Here is a 17670-nt window from a genome sequence, read left to right as displayed (position 1 = left end):
CAGAGACTCACATCCAACTGGAACGTCAGCATTAAGAAATTTCCTCTCTGGGACTTCCCTGGTAGTCCAGTGGCTAGGACTCTGCCTTCCCAATGCAGGGGGCCCAGGTTCAATGCCTGGTCAGGTAACTAGATGCTGCAACTAAGAGTTCATATTCTGCAACTAAAAATCCCACATGCCACAGCTAAAACCCCAGCCAAACTCTGGCACAGCCAAATAAACAAATAAATAAACAAATATTTTAAAAAGAAATTTCTTTTCCTTTTGAAAACTCAAAGGTGTAGGGTCTTCCTTCCGCCCTTAATGTAGTCATCGGTGGCTTCTCCCTTTCCCTGTCTATTTTACCCCGACAATTTCCACTTTCCTCAGCACTCTTTCCACTCCACTCTAGTGTTCACTTTCCCACCAAACTCAACCATGAACTTCTCCTCTCTCAATCCCGGAATGCTGGTTGATGCTGGAAAACAGCTCTCTACCGTCTGAGGCCGTTCTGCTGCTAAGTCACTTCAGTCATGTCCGACTCTGTGTGACCCCGTAGACTGCAGCCCACCAGGCTCCCCCGTCCCTGGGATTCTCCAGGCAAGAACACTGGAGTGGGTTGCCATTTCCTTCTCCAATGCATGAAAGTGAAAAGTGAAAGTGAAGTCGCTCAGTCGTGTCCGACTCTTAGCGACCCCATGGACCGCAGCCCACCAGGCTCCTCCATCCATGGGATTTTCCAGGCAAGAGTTCTGGAGTGGGGTGGAAGCCGTTCTAGCCCATCTCAAACTTAGCTCAGCCTAGAAGCAATGAACCACTCCAGCTGTCCAACCCCAGATTAACGCCTCTTCTCCCTGCTCCCACCCCACCCTCCCATTCTGGCCCAAGGCTCTCAGGCCACTGTTCTTTATCCTGTTTCATTCTGGAATTTCCATCATTCACCTCCCTATATCTAGGATTCCACCCACTTGCAGACTGGAAAAACTGGTGTATTCCCTCTTTCTCCTTCTTTCAAGGCCATTCTACTAACAATGGTGAATTCCTACCCCCATTCTGTATACTTACCTTAGCTGAGATTTTATAGTTAATGCTCAGACTTGTAAGCCCTGGATCCCAGCTAACCTCTGCTTCCTGGGCCCTCCCAGGGCAGCGGCCATCAAAGCAAGTTTTTATGTTCCTCACACCAGCTCCAGATGACACCTTCCTCCTCTGGCTCATTATCCCCCCTCTTTCTCTATTCTGCATTTTTCAGTCTGTATAGTATCTCTAAACTTCCTATTTCCTTATGTGTAAATATATTTCTGTTTCTTCCCATATATCACTTTTTCTCCCTAGCCCTACTTTTACCCAAGATCCTTCTCTCATGGGGTCACAAAGAGTCGGACATGACTTAGCAACTGAATGACAACAATATCCTTCTCTCTTGCCCAAACCTTACTTATTCTAGCATGAAAGTTAAGAGTCTTAAAGGGTCTTCAAACTTTACTTTGGAAACATTATCCTGGAGATTTTAAGGTTCCACTTTTTCCTAGTTGGCCCTAAAATGGGACCAGTGATAGCCACCTTTCTTCCCTCTTCACTGCCTATCCAACCCACTTCTGACTTCTCTTTTTGCCTTCCTTCTTTCTAATATTCAAATCCTTTTCTCCTATAATTCTGTTCCTCTAAAAGAACACACTCTCTAAAACCCTAATCCAGACTCATCATGTTGAGAACCTTCCCCCCACCCCCATGTAGTGAACTATAGCATGAATAAGGCAAAGAGATGTCTGGAGGAACCCCTTTTGCTTCCCAAGAAAGTTTACACTCCTGAGAAAGAAAGGGATCCTCCTTCCCTCCCTATCCTCTCCTGGTAAATCAATACAGCCAGAGCTACAAGTGCCCTTGGTACAGCCACCATTTCTTGGGGAACTGCCTTCCACTCTGACCAATCCAGACTCCAACTGCGGGGCTTGACAGGGACTCAGCTTTCCTCTGCCCTAGCCGACAATCTGACATCTCCTCCTTGTGACCTAAAGAACAAGCCCTCCTTAACCCAGACATCAGAGTCCACCCCACTTCCTCCATCAGCGACTTCTCAGGGCCAGAACATAAAGAAACCTACCTACCTTTGCTGCAAACCTAGCGATAGGGTCAGCTCTCTTATTAATGACGCCAATGTGAGTAAGGCTCTGTGCCCCATGGGCGTGCCTCCTGTCCCCTACATCCACCCCCAGGGCAGCTGCCTCACTTGCCGTGTCAAAAGATGTCCACACAGCTAGCAATGTCCACACAGCTTAGTCAAGATGGCCATGTCCCTCCTCAACTCCATCAGCCTTCAGATTCTCTTAACTTCCATAACCAAGCCTCCTGCTCCTCCTAGCTCCCCCAGTCTTTCCTACTAACTTTGCTGCTCCATCAGTATTTAACAGGTTCCTCACTCTATGTTTTGCTTCTATTTGGAGTCTCTGGATGATTTTTAGGATTAAGTTACCCCCCATTTAATCTCCAGTGGAATCCTCCAAATTTCTTTCCTACATAACTGTCCTCTTCAGTACTACATGGACATCACCATCCAATTTAAGTACCCCTAAACTCTGCTCCACTGTGCTGCCTACCGTGTCTCCCAAAATAAAGCTTCCCCTCTCCCAACATTCAAGGACAAGACAGGTAAACAGAAAATTAAGTGGCCTTTAAAGTCCCTTCCAATGCTGTAATTTTATCATCAACCTAATCCACTCCCAACCCCAAACGCATCCTGCATTTATTTCCCCTGAAATATGTTTCAGCAGACTGACTTGGAGAAATAGCCTTCTAAGCTGAAAGACCCACGGGCTAACCAGGGTAGCGCAAACCTACCAATGCGCCCGAGAAGTGTCATCAAACATTTTTGCAATCGTACTCCACCTCTGTGCCCAACCGCCTGGAGAGTATTCACTCGGCTGTCGCAGAAGTTACCAGGCTCCCTTCCCACGCTAGCATAAAGAGCCCCTAAACTGGGCTAGACTCCTGGGCTAGCCTCGTCCTCACCAAGATACGCTTGTCCTTACTGTCTACTCCAGGAGACACCAAGAATGAGTAAGTATCACCGCATCAACAGCTTCATTCAGACAACGTCTAAAATTTTCAAAACAATAAAACAAAAACAGAGTGCCTCCACCGCAGGTGGGGTGGGAGGGTGGAACAGAAGCCCCCACCCCCCACACCGGCCTCCGCGGTTTGCAGTCTGCTTGCCTCGCGCCTTCCCCTTGACCACCTCTTTCCCTACAACAATCTCCCCCACCTCCATAACTCGAAATCCCCAGCTGAGGTGCGGCCGGCTCCTCCCAGCCTTGCCCCGGACGTCCCTCTGGCCCAGCCTTCCTCTCGGCGGGACCCCGGAGAGCAGGGCCCCCTCCATCGTCCAGTTCACCTCCCGGTCCCTTCCCGGACCCCTGGGCACCCCCGCAGGGCTCCCGTCCCGAAGCAGAACCTCGACGAGCCAAGCCCACGAGGCCCGTCGCGGGACCCACCCCCCGCTTCCTTCTCCCAGCACCTCGTCCTCCATGCACCCGGCCCCCGGGGCTCTCCGTCGTCTTCGTCCGGGCTCGTACCGCCCCCCGTCGGGGGCTCCACCCCCCGCCTGCCCCCGCCCCCAGGCCGGCCCCCTCCCCACCGCGCGCCGCCGGCGCCCTCTGCCCCGGCACGGGACTCCCTTTGGCCTCCGTTCCCCGCCCAGAAGCGGCGGCGGCGGCGGCAACGGCGGCGGCGGCCCCAGCAGGAGCAGCAGCGGCGGCGGCAGCGGCGGCGGCGGCAGCAGCGCCGCCCCGGCCCCGCCCCGCCGCCCGCCGGAGCCCCACGCCCCGCCCGCCCGCCCCGCCGCGGGACTGCTCCCCCCGAAGCCCACCACTAAGCCCCCCCGCACTCCCCAGCCGCGATCCGTTCGAATCCAGCTCCGCCGGGCCTGCTGTCCGTTCCTCACGCCCCTCAGGACCCGGGGTGGGGGAGCCCTGGGGTTCGTGGCCATCCCTCTCCCTCCTTCCCCAAGGGCTGAGGGATTGCCCCTGATCCCGAAACCCGGCCCCGTAACCGGAGCCTCCCTCCTTGCAGTCCTCGGCTTTGCTCTCAGACCCCTCGCCTTCAGGCCTGGCGCGAAGCGGGTGGAGAGCTTGCACGCCGGGATCTCCCCCCTGGCTTGCCAGGGCTAGTATGAATTACCCCCATCTCATCCTCCTTCAATTTAAGCCCCCTCCCCGCCGCGCCCGGCCCGGCGGCCCCCGCCCCTAGAGCGAGGGCAGCGGAGCCAGGGCGCTCCGAAGTCATCCCCCGCCTTTTTTCCAGGGACTCGGATAATTGCCCCTGCCCCCATCACAGCACTCCCACTCCCGAACCCAGGCCCCGCCGCCACCTAGGGGTACCCCTTACCCTACGGTTCCTGCACCCCGACACCAGGGAGAAAGCAGCCCTTCAGAGCACCCGTCGCACCTCCCCTCTGAGGTTAGAGGGTATTTTCTCCTGGTCTCTTCAGGACTTCATCACGGACAGCCCCCCCCTCAAAAAAAAAAAAAAAAAAAACAAGCCCTTTCTCGCCCTGCCCTGCTGGCCAGCCTCCCTTCGGATGGTCGGATCCTCGGAGCAGGGGGTTGGGGCCAGGTAGTTAACAAGACCGATGCCTCCACCTCCCTTTCCGAGGAGTGGGGTAATTCCAATGGTTTCCCCCCCAGGATCAACCCGACCCCCGTTTCCATGGAGACCCCCGCCCAGCCGGGAAGAAGACTCTCGGATCGTGGTGAACAAGTCTCACCTGGCTAAGGGGAGAAGGGGTGAGGAGGGGGTAGGGTATGGCCCGGATGGGGTACGAAGGTGGGAAGTGGAGGGGAGCTGTCCCAAAGGGAGGGGCGAGGGCAGATTGAGCTCCAGGGAGCGCTACGTCCGGGGACACGAAGAGGACGGCGCCCCCGGGGGGCAAGCAGAGCGGCCGCGGGGCGAAGAAGGGACAGGGTTGGGGAAAGGCTTGAGGTAGAAAGGAGCGGGTGGGGGATATGAGAAAGCTGGGGAGTCAAAAGGGGTGGAAGGGTTGGGGGAGAGAAAAAAAAGACGCACCTGTTCCCGACTCGGCTCCGCGGGGAGGCTCAGGCCGCCACCCGGACTCCCTCTAACCCCTTCAGAGCCACCACCCGCCTAATACTGCCCCGATCTGATGCCCCCTCCGCCCCTTATTGCCACCGACCTCCTTCTCCTCTCTCGCGGCGGCGGCGGCGGCGGTCGGACTCTAGGAACTGAGAGGAAGAAGGGAGGGCTCAGCAAAGCGGAGGAGAGACAGAGCCACACACTGGCAGCAGCCGCGGCGAGCGAAAGAGTGAGGGGGAGAGCGGTGTGTGTGTGTGTGTCTGTGTGTGCGAGCGAAGCCTGGTGGAGTGGGTGCCGGTCGCAGGGCTCGACGGGAAGTGGAGTCCGGTCGGGTTCGCGGGTGGCGCCGGCCCCCGCTCTGCGGGACTACAACTCCCAGAATACCGCCTGCCCGGGGGGAGGAATAGGGAGGAGGAGGCGAAGGGAGGGAGCAAGCAAGAGAGGGAGGGACGAAAGCAGGGAGCAAGCGGCGGCGAAGGGGGCAGAGCCAAGCAGCCCCGGTGACACAGGGAGGGGAGGGGAGGAGGAGGGGATCGCTGCGAGGACCGAGCAGATTCCGGAGAGGGAGGCAGCGGTGGCTGCAGCAAGCCGGGCAAAAAGCTAGACTCCCAGGAGAGGCGAAGGTGCTCAATTCGAGGGGCTGCAGGAGCCCCACGCCCCCCCACCGTACGCCCCACCAAGGGGGAGGTTGAGGAAGGGAAAAGATCAGTGCACCATGGTCAGGGGTTTCTCTCTTTCTTCCAACGCTCTCCACCTTATGCCCCGACCTGACTTTCTCAGGCCACCGGTGCTGGATCCAATGTGCAAATCCGGAGACCCCCGATCTCCCCTGCCCAGCAGTACAGAGCAGACGCATTCAGTCCCCTTCTCCCAGGGGCCTGAGGGAGGCTCCCCTTGCTGGCAGGGCGTGACTCCCCCCTTCTTCCCGCCCCCCCTCGTCGCCACCCCTCATCTCCCTCCCCGGAACCCCTCCCTTGAAGCCGGGGCTCGCGTCTCCCTCCCCGCCAAGAAAGGGAGTCCCTCGGGGGCGACTACCCAGCCCCCTCCCTTATACTGGGCCCTTACCCACCAGTATCCCCTTCTTTAGCATTGCCCCCCCTCACCTAAGTAATAGTGGGGGCGACCCGAGTTGGACTGGTGGCTACTTTTCCTCCGAGACCAGCCGTCCTTGGCCACGCCGACCCTGTGTAGAGACAGAGAAACACATTAACACTGCTGTTCCTCCCCTCGAGTTCGGATGCCCGTGGAAATGGCTCACAAGGAAAGAGGGGTTGGTACTGGAAGTGAGCTGGGGGAGAATCCCAATCCTCAAACCTCATCCCACGCGTGGAAATCCAGAGATCCGGCCTCTTCCTTAAAAGCCATCAAATCGCTTGGGGTGGGGGGGCGTTAGTTGGGGTAAATTATCTGAACCCCAATGTCCACGCGACTCGAAGCGACGCTACATGTAAGAATAAAGATAGGAACTAGGCTGCCGCCGCGAGAGGGAAAGTATACCCACCCCCCGCCGTCGTCCACCCCCAAACACACACCCCTAGGAGAGTCAGATGGCCGAGTAAGGCGGGGGAGGCGGTGGGAGTGCTGGAGAGTGAAAAGGTTGTGGCGGGGAGGGTCCGCGGCCCCCTGAGAGCAGAATCCAGATGCTAAAGAGGTTGCGGGGGGGGGGGGGGTGTGCGGCATAATTGCAGACAGTGTCTCTCCGCGCTTTTCCCGGAATCGCCGCCGAACACCGTCTAACACTCGTAGTTGCTTACCAGTCAATCCCCTAGCCCCATTTGTGCGCGTGAGGCGGCCGGAGCCCGGGAAGCCCGGGCACAAACTCCGCGGAAGCTGGCCTTCGCCGCCGCCGCGCTACCACGGGCCTCCCTCCCTTTGCTGGCGGCCCCGCCGATCTACCTTCGCCCCCGGCCGAGGCCAGACCCCGCTCCCAACTCCACGCCCCTACTCCACCCCCAGCCCCCCCTCCCCTCGCCCTCTCCCCGCGAGCCGGGCCCAGCCCCTAGCACCGCCCCGCCCTACCGCTCGGTCCCGAGCCCAGCAAGTGCCCCGAACTCGCCCCCCGCCCCCACGCCCAGGCCAGTCCGGCCGGGCCTGGTTTCCCCCTCCCGCCGCGCCCCGCCCCCGAATCCACGTCCTACTTCGCCACCCAACTCGGCCCGGTCCGGGTTCGGCCCGCGCCCAGGCCACCGGAGTCCCCGGTTCGGTCCGGTGTACGGCCACCCACCCCGCCCTTGCCTGGGTGCCGGCCTGGCCCGCTGCCTGCGCCCGCCTAGCCGACTCGGGCGCGCGGTCCGGGTCCCGGTCCCGGTGCCGGCCTCGGTCCTGGCGGCGTTGCCGCGTCTCGCCACGAGGGCTGGGTCCACGCAAGATCCGAACCCGCGCGGGGTGGGGGCGGCGGAAAGCAAGTTTCTTTATCTCCCCTCCGCCCCCGCCGCAGGGCCGCGCCGTCCCCCCCGCTCCCACGGCGCCCCCTTCACCTGGGCAGAGCCCCTCGCCGGCTGTCGCAACTTTGCTCTTCTCCACGCTGCCGGGGAAGCGGGCGAAGCGCGAGGAGGAGGGAGGTGGCGGGGGGTGCTGGGATCAGGCCGCTGGGCTCTGGGAGGACACGTGGGGGAGGAGGGGAAGGAGGAGGAGGAAGGGGGGGCGGGCCTGCAGTTCTCGGGGCTCCCCCTGCCAGCCCCGGGGAAGCCGGAACCTCGCCAGGCAGCCGCAGACCCCGCACTGGCCACGGGGGAAGAACGGAGCCACCTTCCCCGGCCAGCCCTTGGCTCCAGGAAGGAGGGGGGGCGAGCAACGCCGCTCGGGGTCGGAGAGCAAGCGTTTTCGCTCGAGCTTTCTGTGTGACTCTCTCTCTCGGTTTAGCCTCTGTGTAAGCGGGTGGTGGTTAGGGTCTTGCGTGCGCGGGGTGGGGGGCGCCCCCGCCGGACGCCCCGCCCCTCCCCCGGCCCCCCACTTCCCTAACCCGGGCGACCTCTGTGCGTGGCTCCGACGCTTGGGCACCGAGGCCGCACGCGGGTGCAGCCCCAGCCCCGGCGCCGAAGTGGGACAGGTGCTGGGGAAGGGAAAATGCCGGGGCTCGCTGTCTCGCGTCGCGTCTCCGGGGCGTCCCACCCTTCGTGGCAACCGCCCCGGCTGCAAACCTCCCTAGGCAGACCTCAAAGGGCAGCCCCCGGCCTGGGCGTGGAGACATGGGGGTGGGGGGGGCGGCGGGAGTGAGAGGCCCGAGGGAGGAAGGAGGAGGGGGCGAAAGGTCTGTAAAGGGGGAAGCCTGCTCGACTCGGGCCAAAAACCTGGCTCGAAGAGGATTCAGCTTCTGCCCGCTTTCTCTGGGCTCCTCAGACACCAAACTGAACCCCTTGACCCTTACCCTTTACCCTAACGACTCCTTTCCTGGCTAAAGGAATAAATCCTCCTACGTGTTTACATCCCAGGCTATCCCCGGGACTGAAGGGCTGAGAAGTCTGCGGTCCACACTGGAACTCTGATGACTTTACATTAACTCTGAGGAGGAGAGCAGCTTGCGATGGATCTAAAGCTGCCGGCCTTCTTGCTTTCAGTCTTTGGGTGTTTCTTAGCAGTTCCAGCCCTGAGTCCCTGGTGGGGACTTCAAAGGCACGGCCTCAACCTAGAGGGTATTAGGGGAGGTGCCCAGCAGTTCCTGGAGGGTTCAGGGCATTATTGTCAACGGAATGTGAAATGAATAGCAGGAATTTGAAAAAAATCTTTATGTGCAGATATATTGATATTATTTATTATATATTTATCTATACTAAGGAAGCCAGAGGGTCATTTGGACTAAAAGGAAGCCCAGCAGGATTAATGTCTTCCTCCTCCTTCTCCCCGCCCGCCTGCCTTTGTCCTAGGCCCAGAGGTTCCATCCCTAAGCTATGGGGTGTCTTCTCTCCTTTGGAAGGACTTTAGAGATGGCAGTTGAGACTTGCCTGGTATGTCTGCCTCACCTGGTTTGAAGGATGCGCGTGAGTACTGTGGAGGAGGGCAAGCATGAAGGCCGCAGTGGTTTTGCTTTTGAGGCCTGGTGTTCTGAGACCCCTCTTGCTTGTCCTCACCAACCTCAAAATCTATTGCCAGTGGTGAGGACAGACTGCTTGCCATTTTGCTTTGCTTGGGGGAACCTCTTCACTAGCTGTTTTACTTGACCGCTCCCACCCTGCCATGCACCGCACGCACATACATTAAAAAGTGCTTGGCCTTAGTTGCACCAAGGGAAAGTGAAGATTTGGAAATGATTGTTTAAGCTAATCAAGGTATGAACTCAGAATGCATTCTTAAAGGGGGGAAATTGCCTCTATCAGGCCTGATAACGCAGACCCCACCAATTCTGCTTTGATTCACATTGACCGTCTTCAGTGATTTTAATTAACCTGGTAATTACTGCATCTCCACATCTCTTAAGGCCCTTAGGGCCTTAGGGCTACTTTGTTCCTTGGTTTGAGGCTGAGATGGATTTTGGACATCTCCATTCCCTCTCGTTTGTGTCTCACCATTTGGCTGCATCATTTATCTGGTGAAATGAAGGTTGGGGCAAGATGGTTATTTCCTGGCTGAAGCTTTAGCTTTTCTGAGCCCTTTCCTGTTGGGGGCCACACTTCCTGCCCTGCAGGAGATGATGGGAAACCAAGGAGCAGGGTAGGGAGAGTTGTGGGAAACCTTGTAAAGAATGCAGATTTAAATGATTATTTTATTTGAGGCTAGAACCACAATATCATCATCATAATACCTTATCTTTGTACAACATCGGAGTGTTTACAAAGCCCTTTCAGTTGTGTTATTTCATTTGTTTCTCACTGCAGCTCTTGATTTTTTAATTGAGGAAACTGAGGCCAGGAGCGGCTCTGAGCAGCTAGCTGAAGGTCACATGGCTAGTGAATTCCCGAACCAGGATTCAACCTCAGTAGTCCTGTTTCCACATATGGAGCGCCTTTTAATATGGTATGGGGCCTCCATTTCATGTCAAAAATATTCCCTTTCAGGCAGATTTGTTTTTCTAGTTGTTTCTCCCATCAATAACAGCTGGACTCAGAGAGGCAGCTTGTTGTAATGGAAAGAGGATTGTTTGGAGAGTTCTAAGAACCCCATCCCAGTTCTGTCTTGTCAGTTCTGTCTTGTCGATAGCTAGCAGTGGGACCTCAGGCAAGCCCTAGAATTTAAGCAGTGCAAGCCTTGTGCCAGGTAATGTGTTTTGGGTCTTCCCCATGCTCTAAAATATAGAAATCAATGCACCTGTCATACTTCCCTCACAGGCACACACCTGAGCATCAAATGAAATAATGGATGGGAAAGAATTTTGTACACTGTAAACTACTAGGCTCATACAAGAGTTGTTATTATTAGCGTTGGCACCACCAGCCCCCCTAGATGTGGCACAGAGATTTAGGGGTGACCCTGGCCTGAGCCCTGTCTTCGTGAGCTGACCAGACAAAACAGGGCATTGTGGGGGGGGGGGTGTCCCAGGGTAATTTAGGCCCCAAACCAAACCTCTGGCTAAATTCATAGGATAATTGCTTCAATTCTCTGCTTTGTTCTGCAATCACAGGCCTTGTCTCTCTGGTAAAACAGCCCAGTCCTATGACAACAACAACAATAAAATCCCAGTGGTTTAGATCTTTAGAGTGTCAGAATGAAACAGATTTGCAGCTTCTGGTCATCCCTTCAGTCCCTGCAGTTGAAGGTGAAGTCAGTTGAAGGTGAAGTCAGGTTTGGAACCTAGGGTCTCAAGCCTGTCAAAGGACTCATGCTAAGTCACCCTACTTGAAAGCAGACCAGAGATCAGGGTTCAGAAAGAGACTTGCAAATCTGGGGAAAGAATGGGGCTGGTACTAGACTGACTGTGACTTACACACACTATGTGCTTTCCAGTGTTTCACTTATCTTCTGGGTAGGGCCACAGAGAGCAATTCATTGCCGGTATTCGTATAAATTTCAAATGCACCTTATTGCCGCAGGTTGCTGCTGGAGATGCATTCCAGCAGCTCACTGCAGCTGAGGAAGGCCTGGTTTCTGCCCTCTCAGAGCCCCGGGTCTAGATGGGGAGACAGTGTGTCTGGTTAAACTTAACTCTGTAAACAACTAACAATCTTTCTGGATTTTATAGCTGCGGGGCGGGGGGCGGGAAATGAGGAAGGGGGCTAAAATCACCCCGGAGCCCTCTCCAGATCAAGCCTCCTCCCCTCCTGAAGACTCCTAGGCACTTAACAAGGTTCTTAATCAAACAGACAGTGTTAGAGGTGGAAGGAACTCGAAGAAATCAACTGCCCTCCTGAAAAACTGGCTGTGACTGCAGGCTGCCAACAAAATCAAGTCCATGAGTCCTCACCTAACTTTCAGGGCCCTCCCCGGTTTGATTCCAGCCTTCTTTCCTTCCATGTCCCTCACAGGGCTTCTGTTCTCACCAAACTGGCCCTCTTGGCATTCCTTGGACAAGACCAGCGCTTCCTTGACTGTCCCCTCAGCTTTGTCTATGCCCTTCTCAGCTTGTTGAAATGGTACTCAACCATGACTCAAGCCTGCTCTTTCCTGCCACCTCTTCTCCCCGACTCCCTGACCCCACAGTTCTGAATTGGTCCCTTTACTTAGCACTTCTATGCTCTGCCTATCTATCTTTCCAACCAGATTTTCCCTTCCTTGGATGAAGGAACCCAGTATTTCTCATCTGTGTATCACAGCCTCCGTCCTCCCTTACCGATGTTGTCCACCCTGGCATGGAGTTGGCCCTCAACAAGTGTTTGTTAAGTGAATGAATGGATGATCTAATCCAACCTCTTTATTTTATAGTGGGGAAACTGAGGCCCAGAGTTGGTTTTCCTCCTAGCCAGTTATTAAAGACTCAGTTTTAGCAGAATTCTCTGGTGGTCCACTGGTTAGAGTCACAAGCTTCCACTACAGGGAGCATGGGTCCGATCCCTGGTCTAGGAACTAAGATCCCGCATGCCGCTCAGCCAAAAAAAGGGAAAAAAACATTAAACACTCAGTTTTAAATCTTGGTCCTTTTTAGTCTTTCTCTTCCCATTTAGTGGTTTCATACAGTCTCTGAAGTTAGACAGATGTGGTTTGAATCCTGACTCTGCCACTTCCTAGCGATATTACTTTGGACACTCCACTTTTTTCTGAGCCTCAGTTTCCTCATGTATAACATGGGACCTAATATCTCCTGAAAATGTTTCAATGGTCAAATGAGTTCTGTATGTTAAGTACTTCGTAAAGTGCCTGACCTCCAGTGGACATCCCATAATAGTTTTCTGGTTATTGTGTTTAACGTGAGGAGTTTTTAAAGAGTTCAGAACTTGGGAACACCTGCTGAATTCAAGCCTGGAAATAAAAGCCACAACCTAAACACAGAGAAAAAGAGAGGTGTATTTTTGAAGAGGAGAATGGAATAAAATGTAGCTAGACTTTTCAGTCAGTCAAACTATTACCTCTTCTTCCAAAGAGGCTGAAGAAGCTCAGGAACAGTTCTCAGCCCAGAGGCCCACATTCGGTGGGAACTCCCCAAATTGCAGTTCCTGGAGCAGTGCGTTCCTCTGGTTGTAGTGGTGGTTCTGTGTCGGCTTGGGGATGCTGACCCGAGATTGACGTGCCCTGCTGAAGCTACACATGCTATTCTCACCCCTATCTGTGTGCCTACAGGACACCCTTCACCTGGCCAAATCCTTCAAGCCCCACTTCCATGAAGCTTTCTCTGAATGCTTTTGCCTCTGAACTCTTGACCCCATAGGTAAGCCCCGCTTAGCAGTTAGTTCTTTTCTGTGTTCTGTGCCCTAGTTCTACCTCTCCATCTGAGGGCAGGCACCTTGTCATAGGCATAGAAGGTGCATCCCCCACAGTGCCCAGCAGTATTTGAGGAGGCAGCACTCCAGGAATACTTTGGGATTGTTTGACCGTAGGTGTTCAGTGGGGGCATGGGACCCTTCAAGTCTCACCCACACTCTATCATTTCCCACCCCCTTCAACCTCCCCCCCCTGTACACCACACTTCTCAAATCATCCACCCCCAGGATACCCCAACCTTTTCAGTAGCCATCTTCTCTCTTAGAATTTGCAAATATCTGGAGGGCAAGGGCCATGTGTTACTATGTCCTCTGCACAGCCCAGCATAGCACTTCCGACATGAGCAAACTAGAGTAAGCACATGGTTTTGTTACTATAGATAACTTGGTAAAGATACCATGCTTATTTCAGGACTGTGTGTTTATATGTATTCTTGTGTGTCTGTTCTTGCTCATTAAACTTCAAGGGGCTCCAGAGGAAGAATTGTCCATTTTGGGAAGGCAGTCACAAGATAAAAAAGACAAGTTGAGACCTGGGATTTAGATTTTTTTTTAAAAGCTAGAAAGCCAGTGTTCTCCCTTCAGTACCTACTCAGTTTAAATGCTCATACCAGGACTTCTCCAGTGGTCCTGGTGGTCCAGTGGCTAAGACTCCATGCTCCCAATGCAGGAGGCTCGGGTTCAATCCCTGGTCAGAGAACTAGATCCCACATGCCTTAACTATGAGTTCACATACTGCATCTAAAAGGCTGACATAAAGAACAGCCGTTTGGACACAAGAGGAGAAGGAGAGGGTGGGATGATTTGAGAGAATAGCATTGAAACATGTACATATTATCATATGTAAAATAAATAGCCAGTGGGAGTTTGCTGAATAACTAGGGGAACCCAAAGGGGGTGCTCCATGACAACCTGGAGTGGGGAGGGAGGTAGGAGGGGTTTCAGGAGGGAGGGGTCACAGGTATGCCTATGGCCTGTTCATGTTGATGTATGGCAGAGGCCATCACAATATTGTAATTATCCTCCAATTAAAATAAATAAAATTCAAAAAATAAATAAATTTAAAAAAGAAATGCCAAATACAGTTCCTAAATATGTCTCTAAAAAAATAAATAAATAAAAGATCACAGGTGCCACAACTAAAAAAAAAAAACAACCCCACATGTCACAACTAAGACCCTGTGCCACCAAATAAATATATATTCTTAAAAATACCAACACCAAAATTTCTCAAATTTAATATACACAAGTCTTGTGGGTGGTGCTGTCAAAATTCAGATTCCAAGGCACCCACCCACCTGGGCTTTAATTGAATAGGTCTGAGGTGGAGTCTCATACTCTGAATTTCCAATAGTCGCTACCGGGAAGTTGGAACCAGAGGATTCCTAGACGACCCCTTGAAAGACATTGAGCACTCTTTCCATTTTCATTTTCACCCAGGGACCCCCCAAATTTTCACTGCCAGAGGTTTTATGAATTTTCACGGGCCCCATTTTAAACACATGTAACTTAGTGTGTGCTATACACTGTTGCAAGGATTTTACAAATAATAACTCAGTATAACTTCTTAAGGTAAATATTATCATTTTCTCCTTTTACAGATGAAGAAATTGAAGCACATAAAGGTTCAGTGACTTGCTCAAAGTTGCCCAGTTAGTGACTTTTTTTTTGACCACCCCCCATGCCATGTGGTATCTTAGTTCCTTGACCAGGGATTGAACCCATGACCTCTGCACTGGAAGGCAGAATCTTAACCACTGGTGAAGTCCTAGTAAGTTTTTTAAATGGAGGTTAAATTTACATAACATAAAATAACAACTTTGCTTTATTTTACTTTTTGGCCACAATGCATGGCATGTGGGATCTTAATTCCCTGACCTGGGCTTAAACCCACTCCCTCTGCAGTGGATGCCCAGAGTCTTAACCACTGGACCACCTGGGAAGTCCCTAAATTAACTAATGTGTGCAATGCAGTGCGGAGGGGGGAATAAATTAGTAATTAGGGATTAACATATACACACTACTATATGTAAAATAGGTAAAGAGCAAGGACCTACTGTATAGCACAGGAAACTACTTAATATCTTGTAAAAATCGATAATGGAAAAGAATCTTTAAAAGAATATATATGTGTGTGTATAACCAATATACTTGGTGTACACTTGAAACTATCAAAATACTGTAAATTACCTATACTTTAGTAAAAAAAAATGCTCTATAAAAACATTCCATATTAAAAAATTAGAAATCTAGAAAATATTTGTCAATGTTGGCATTAACAATAAATTCAACACTGAAAAATAATAAAGTATGCAATTGCCTGGCATTTAGTACATTCACAGTATTGTGCAACAACCTCCTCTGCCTAGTTCCAAAACATTTTCATCACCCCAAAATGAAACTCCATACCTGTTAAAAAATTGCTCCCCTTTGACCTCCCCCCAGACTCTGGCTACTTCCCATCTGCTTTCTATTTCTACAGATTTACCTATTCAGAATATTTCATTTAAGTGAAACCATATAATATGTGGCTTTTTGTGTCTATCTTCTTTTATTTCAGTATCATGTTATTGAGGTTCCTCTGCATTGAAGCATGTATCCTCATTCCTTTTTATGACTGAATAATATTCCCTAGAATGGATGCACCACAATTAATTTATCCACTCCCACCTACTAAGTTTTGAAGTTGGGATCTGAATCCAGGCAGTCTGGCTTCAGGGTCTGTGTTCTTAACCCTCTGTATTCAAAATATTTATCTCCTGGTGGTCCAGTGACTAAGACTGCATGCTCCCAATGCAGGGAGCCTGAGTTTGAGTCCTGGTCAGGGAACTAGATCCTACATGCCACAACTAAGAGTCCTCATGCTGCAACTAAATATCCTGCATACCGCAACTAAGACCCACCCATCTCAGTTAAATAAATAAACCAAATCAAAAATAAATATTAAAAAATTATCGACTTAAATGGGATATATTTTAAGTAATAATTTTTCATTGAATAATATAGCAGATACATATAAAATTGGGCCAGAACTTCAGATCAGCCCAAGCTAGTCACACCAAAGTCATTTAATTCTGGCCAAAGCCAAAAACACTCTCCTTTGTAGTTAACCTCTGCAACCACCTGCTGGTATGTTTCACTAGACCTTATGAAATACCAGCGTAATTCATTGATTCTCTCTCAGGCTATTAATGGGTTCAGGGACCCCAGTTTGGGATTCACTGATGGCAAATCCCTGCAAGACACCCTGTCAGTGGAGAGATTCTATTGAGTTGCTCATTAAACTCTATTCACAATCTGGGAAGTGGGTTCATATATGTCAGAAGGGTTTTTTCCACACCAAGAAGCTAAATAAGAAAGGAGTTGAAAATTAACTTTTACTAAATTGGCTAATTCCGGGTTTCCCTAGTGGCTCAGTGGTAAAGAATTCACCTGCCAATGCCAGAGACACAGGTTCAGTCCTGGTCCGGGAAGATCCCACATGCCATGGAGTAGCTAAGCCCGTGTATCACAGCTACTGAGCCTGTGCTCTAGTGGAGCCCGGGAGCCGCCACTGCTGAGCTCATGTGCTGCAACTGCTGAAGCCCAGAGCCTGTGCTCCACAACAAGAGAAGCCACTGCAACGAGAAGCCCGCACACCACAACTGGAGAGTAACCCCCGCTCGCCACAACTAAAGAAAAGTCCTTGCAGCAATGAAGACCCAGCACAGCCAAAAACAAATAAATAAATAAATAAAATGTTTAAATTGGCAAACTCCAAAATCCAGAAAATCATTCGGCTTCAATGTTCTAGTTAGTTAGCTAACTAGAATTTCCCCACCAAGGGTGCACATGGCCATGTACCGGGGACCAATAAGACAACCCTTTAACTGCCCCCACCAAATGCAAACTAGGACAGCCACTATGGAGAACAGTGTGGAGATTCCCTAAAAAACTGGAAATAGAACTGCCACATGACCCAGCAATCCCACTGCTGGGCATACACACTGAGGAAACCAGAATTGAAAGAGACGTGTACCCCAATGCTCATCGCAGCACTGTTTACAATAGCCGGGACATGGAAGCAACCTAGATGTCCATCAGCAGACACATGAATAAGAAAGCAGTGGTACATATACACAATGGAATATTACTCAGCTATTAAAAAGAATGCATTTGAATCAGTTCTAATGAGGTGGATGAAACTGGAGCCTATTATACAGAGCGAAGTTAAGTCAGAAAGAAAAACACCAATACAGTATATTAAAGCATATATATGGAATGTAGAAAGATGGTAACAATGACCCTATATGCGAGACAGCAAAAGAGACACAGATGTAAAGAACAGACTTTTGGACTCTCTGGGAGAAGGCGAGGGTGGGTTCATTTGAGAGAATAGCATTGAAACATGTATATTATCATATGTGAAACAGATCACCAGTCCAGGTTCGATGCATGAGACAGGGTGCTTGGGGCTGGTGCACTGGGATGACCCTGAGGGATGGGATGGGGAGGGAGGTGGGAGGGGGGTTCAGGATGGGGAACACATGTACACCCATGGCTGATTCATGTCAATGTATGGCAAAAACCACTACAATATTGTAAAGTAATTAGCCTCCAATTAAAATAAATTAATTAATTAAAAAAAACTGCCCCCCACCAAAAGGTGACAGCCTAAGCCGGACTTCCCAGAGAGAACTTCCAGACCCAGAGTGTCTGCTCTGACAAAACCTGAGGTGAGAATGCTGTTCCAACACAATGCTAATCGCATGATTTTTCTCCTGACTCTTCAAGGCTGTGGACAAGAAAAAAAAAAAGAATCAGGCTTGCTTCTCCTCTG

At 51.7% G+C, this 17670-nt stretch overlaps 1 protein-coding gene and 1 long non-coding RNA gene across 10 annotated transcripts in view; one reads left to right on the top strand and one right to left on the bottom strand.

Annotated features, from left to right (window-relative positions):
- BCORL1 (BCL6 corepressor like 1) overlaps positions 1-7909 on the bottom strand; it is a 61060-nt gene extending 53151 nt beyond the window's left edge. The window contains exons 1-4 of one of the 9 annotated variants that reach the window (XM_043895971.1): positions 6822-7012; positions 6382-6508; positions 6171-6250; positions 4363-4489 (exon numbers count right to left, since the gene is read on the bottom strand). The gene's annotated coding sequence lies outside the window, so the exon portion shown is untranslated. Of the gene's footprint in view, positions 1-3493; positions 3575-4362; positions 4490-5167; positions 5406-6170; positions 6251-6381; positions 6509-6821; positions 7013-7544 lie in introns of those variants that run through there. The other 8 variants (XM_043895972.1, XM_043895970.1, XM_043895969.1 and 5 more) reach the window with 8 other exon arrangements.
- A 1993-nt stretch (positions 7910-9902) lies between these two features.
- Positions 9903-14550, top strand: LOC122689493. The gene is made up of 3 exons (XR_006339829.1): positions 9903-10017; positions 12712-12799; positions 14453-14550. It is a non-coding gene; the product is annotated as an uncharacterized LOC122689493 (long non-coding RNA).
- Positions 14551-17670: the final 3120 nt, after the last annotated feature.

This window comes from Cervus elaphus, chromosome X, assembly GCF_910594005.1.
Source record: "Cervus elaphus chromosome X, mCerEla1.1, whole genome shotgun sequence".
Classification (NCBI taxonomy): Eukaryota; Metazoa; Chordata; class Mammalia; order Artiodactyla; family Cervidae; genus Cervus; species Cervus elaphus.
Note: the sequence above shows the minus strand (reverse complement) of the source record. Positions and strands in the feature narration are given on the sequence as shown.